This window comes from Patiria miniata, unplaced genomic scaffold, assembly GCF_015706575.1.
Source record: "Patiria miniata isolate m_02_andy unplaced genomic scaffold, ASM1570657v1 HiC_scaffold_18, whole genome shotgun sequence".
NCBI lineage: Eukaryota > Metazoa > Echinodermata > Asteroidea > Valvatida > Asterinidae > Patiria > Patiria miniata.
The window spans coordinates 947,471-951,906 of NW_024037056.1; the positions used below are offsets into that span (position 1 = coordinate 947,471).

General features: G+C 40.8%; 1 long non-coding RNA gene across 1 annotated transcript; it reads left to right on the top strand.

Annotated features, from left to right (window-relative positions):
• The first annotated feature begins 332 nt into the window (after positions 1-332).
• Positions 333-4,412, top strand: LOC119724127. Its single transcript, XR_005270621.1, has 3 exons — positions 333-369; positions 1,766-1,924; positions 4,372-4,412. It is a non-coding gene; the product is annotated as an uncharacterized LOC119724127 (long non-coding RNA).
• The last annotated feature ends 24 nt before the right edge of the window (positions 4,413-4,436 follow it).

The window sequence follows — 4,436 nt, forward strand, 5'->3', positions numbered from 1 at the left end:
GAAATACAGACAAGGCCATTTATTCGCATGAGCTATAAACAAATAGAGTTTTCGTAGTATTCCTTAGAAGTATGTTAACATTCTAAATTTAATGTGACCCATAGTTTCAAAAGAGATGATAACGATCTAAAGAAAGAAATGTCAGCGAATGTTACTTTTGAAATTGAAGCCCTACTGGTATCTTTTTTTAATGTACCAGAAATGACTTGAACAGTCGCATCCAACACGGTCCGCGCCGCACACTGGTAGTACGCCTCTGAAAGGGACCAATCATGGCACTTCGTATCGCCGTCGTGGAGTTCATGCCCATGAAGAGTTGCTTCATCAGTCTGGCCGGTGACCTGGGGTCAAGAGTTCCAGCGAAAACAGGTGATCTATCACATGACCAATTCTATGAACAGTTCAGACACTTTGTGGTTATCATATCAGTAACCTTTTTGTCTGGTGTCACTGATTGGCTTTGCATGTATTCCAAAAATTCCCAAGTTGATTTTTCCTGTAAATTGTCATAGATCGCAAAATTGAATTGTTTATTTTTTGTCAATTTACCTGAGAGGTATCAGATGTGGTATATTTGTTTACACATGAGTTTTTCTTTTGGGTGCCATGCGTGTGCTTTCTTATGGCTCCCGTAAGTGGCTCCCATAAGAAAGCACAAGTACATGTATGCAAACTGTAATGTCCCTGAGTTTGAGTTCTGGACATTTGAGTCTGAGTGTTTTCATATTTTTAAAATATGAGTACGAGTTTGATTATTCTCACAATGGTACTCGAGCATGTCGAGTATTACTTGAGTACAAATACTGTGTATGAGTAGTATGAGGGACGTTCTTCAAAAAGTCCAATGAAGAGCAGCCATGGTTTCATGTGCGGTGCCTTTAGAGCTTAATAATAACCCAGTGTGACCAAGATGCTCATTGACCTCAATTGAATCTCATTGAGACCAGGCGACCGATGCACCGACTAGCCAACACTCCACAAGATTCTTTACCAAGACACCGACATTGACTCCAACTTATACCTCGGACAGAAACAAAACTACCAGATCCAGGAGAACCCACGACAAGCAGTTTGAAGTCCACATCGTAACGTACATCTACCCCTTTAGGCCAAAAAAAAAAATAAGTCGGTCTCTGGTCAGCACGCGCGACGATTTAAATCATGCGCGTCAATCTTTTTTTTTTTTCCAAAATGTTCCGCGGTAGCTCCAACAGCGCGCTCTATTTCCGCACCTCCTCAATTTTTTTTTACCAAAGAGCACCAAGGAATGGGAAATTGCACCAAGGCAAATGATCGAAAGCACCAAGGCAAATTATGGAGGACACCAATGTACATGAGGACACCAAAAAAGCAAAATAGTACCCACCTTGTCTGTACAATCCAAGCTTGAAGAAAGAAAGAAAAAAGAAAAAGAAAAAAAAAAAGCCGCGTGGCCGCGTCGATTCCGGAACTTTGGTCTGACCAGAGACCAATTTTTTTTTTTTTTTTTGGCCTTATCCAGTCTTTTTTTTTCCTGAAGACATTTTACTTTGGAATGCCCTACCACAGCAAATTGTCAACACAACTTCCTTTGCCATCTTCAAAAGCTCCTTCCAAGACCAACAAAGCTTTCACCTCCCCCGCTATGCATCAATCCACTCTCGCCAACTTCACTTTAGTCCCTGATGGACCGTTCGGGAGTTTGATCTACAAGTTACAAGTACAACAACACTCGAGCTATTATGTTATTCATGAACTAATTCTACTTTTGCTGTTTGTTTTACAGAATTACATCTTCGAGCTTCAGTGGGGGGATCGAGGCAGGGCGTATGTCTCGTGGGCCGGAGATACCCTCAGGTTGCCCGAGGGAAGTACAGTCGGGAATCCCACAATTCAAATCAACGGTCTCTATGGTAACAAGCTGGGGCTGTGCCACGGGGAGGAGGTAATGCATTTGTAATGTTCATGTAAATAAACCCAAACCTTCACAGTAACGTTGTGCATCGGGTCGGGTTGACTAGGCCAAACTGACCCGAAACATAGATATAAACCGAATCCGAACTGAAACAGATCTGATCTCCCCAAATCTGACCCACCCCAACCCGGCACAATTTCAGAGAAAAACCGGACCGAACCAACCCAACTCGAATTTGCTTGGCAACTGTATATATTTAACAAACGCTGTGTCCATTTTTTGTGCCAGGAATTTTTTTTTAAAAAGTGGTCTTTCAGTAAAGAATCCTATCATACAGTATGGTGGACATTCTAAACGTTACTGGTGTGCCTACACGTCATAGACTGTGCGTGATACTGATAGACCACAAACCACATGTACAATGGGTTGTACCGGGCACAGTGACTGCGGTAATATTACACCTCTTGAAATTCAAAACTGTTTTGGGTTTTTTTTTTTCGGTTTACTTCGACTTGTCTTGAAGCAGCATTTGCGAAATAGAAACATGTGACTGGCATTCAGACCATTGTAAATGTACCTACATTTATAACTTGATTTTTGAGTCCTAACGGAATTTTTAAGCCAGATAATTACATGCAATGTACGTGTGATCCGCAAGATTTTAAGGTACACGTATCATTCTGCGCAGCATGAAATTCTACCATACGTTCTTGTGGAAATGTCTTTATCGTTTCATGGGAAATGGGATTCAAAGCAAATGCGATGGCCCAATCTAAAAGTAAAGTGCACTTGAACTCAAACTACTTTGGAATTGAACACAAGCTGCCACTTGCCCAGGAATAAAATAAAATCCTCCTTTTTGTACATTTTTGCAAGTTTCATTGAAAAAAAAAGTTTCGACCAGAGGCTGTAAAAGTACTGTTCATATACTGCTTGCATCACCGAGAACAAAGTTAACCGATTAGCACCTGTACTACATTTATATAATATTGGATGGCTTTGAGGCGGATACAAGAATATATTGCACTAGCTATGACAATATTGCACGAGTCGAAGACGAGTGCAATATTGTCATAGCGAGTGCAATATATTCTTGTATCCATTGAAAACAAGCCATCCAATATTATTATTATTATTTATATCAGGCTGACTTGATCCGCAAGAAGCACAATTCAAGACACTGTTCATTACATCTTTTTCGTTTACATCAAATGTCTTGAAGCTGCCACTGTATTGTTAACACAGTGCGCGTATACCTGTCCTTCTGCGCGCTGCATGCGCGCGGCGTGTTCCGTGTTCGACTTTATGCTCTGTTGAGTGGTTGATAATTGTGACTTTCTATGCTCTTGATCAAGCGGGAACCAGCGAAAATGCCCGGATGACTGCAATAACAATGTTATTGCAGTCAACCGGGTACTTTATTATTGTAGTCATCTGGGAACTTTTATAAAAGCATACAATACGCTGATTTATTTTTAACCGCTGGAAGCCTGATATAAATAATATGTATTATATTGTGTTTATTCACTGAAGAATCAATAAACTATATACATGTAGAGTGCCCTGCCGGTTTCGGATGCTACCAGGTGCTACAGTGAGTAATAGGCAGGGCGGTTTCAGGCGCTACAGTGACTAAAGGGTTAAGATACATGTACCTAACCTCACCTAATGCTACAAAATACTACTGAGTAGTAACCTGTAGTATGCGTTTCTTTGAAGTGTGCACAACACAGGTAGTATTCTGTAGTATTTAGTTCCTTGACCCCCAAAGAGCCCTTAGGATGTTAGGGTTAAAAAGAATGCATGTATGTATGTGCACCAGTATATTGGGAATTGTTTGATGTTGTATTGATTTCAAACCAGGGGCCTTTACATGTACATCATTGCCCAGGTTCCCTGTATCAACGCAGGCAAATTGATTTTTCCCCCATATCATGACATTGATAACATATGTTGATTCTTACTGTCTTTTGTAATGAGAAGCAGTGGCAACAGCTGTTTTAACAATATGTGGGTTATTCATTTATAAGCATAGTGTTTTAATGCTAAATTCTAGTAGATGCATTGTGTCGGCTGATGCGACATGTTATTCGGAGGGCAGACACAGTAAGTGATATTGAACATACAAACAATGTTTAGAGATGTACTGTTTGACATACTTTGTTCTATTTTGGGCGTCTTCGCTACTCTCTGAAAAGGGTTTTATTTTGTGACCGCTGCAACGCCGTACCGTAGCTCTACCAAATGAGCTATCCTTCTGTACATGTTGGCGGTTCCTAGTTTGTCAAAGTCTTTGTTGAAGGAGCGCTATAGACAGACGCCATTATCCAAGTTACGATGCTAGCAACGTTAGCAATGCTGCGAACCTTGGAAAAAGCAAAAGGGATCACTCAAAGAGGATGGGTTTTTATTAATACAATTTGTGTTAATAACAAATTATGTGTAATGTGTGGTTTTTTTTCCCCTGATGATTTCAGGTTTTGTTAAAGCCAGTCCCAAAGGTCCTTCCTGCAGCGGGTCAGCGTGGAGCCCGCAACCTCTG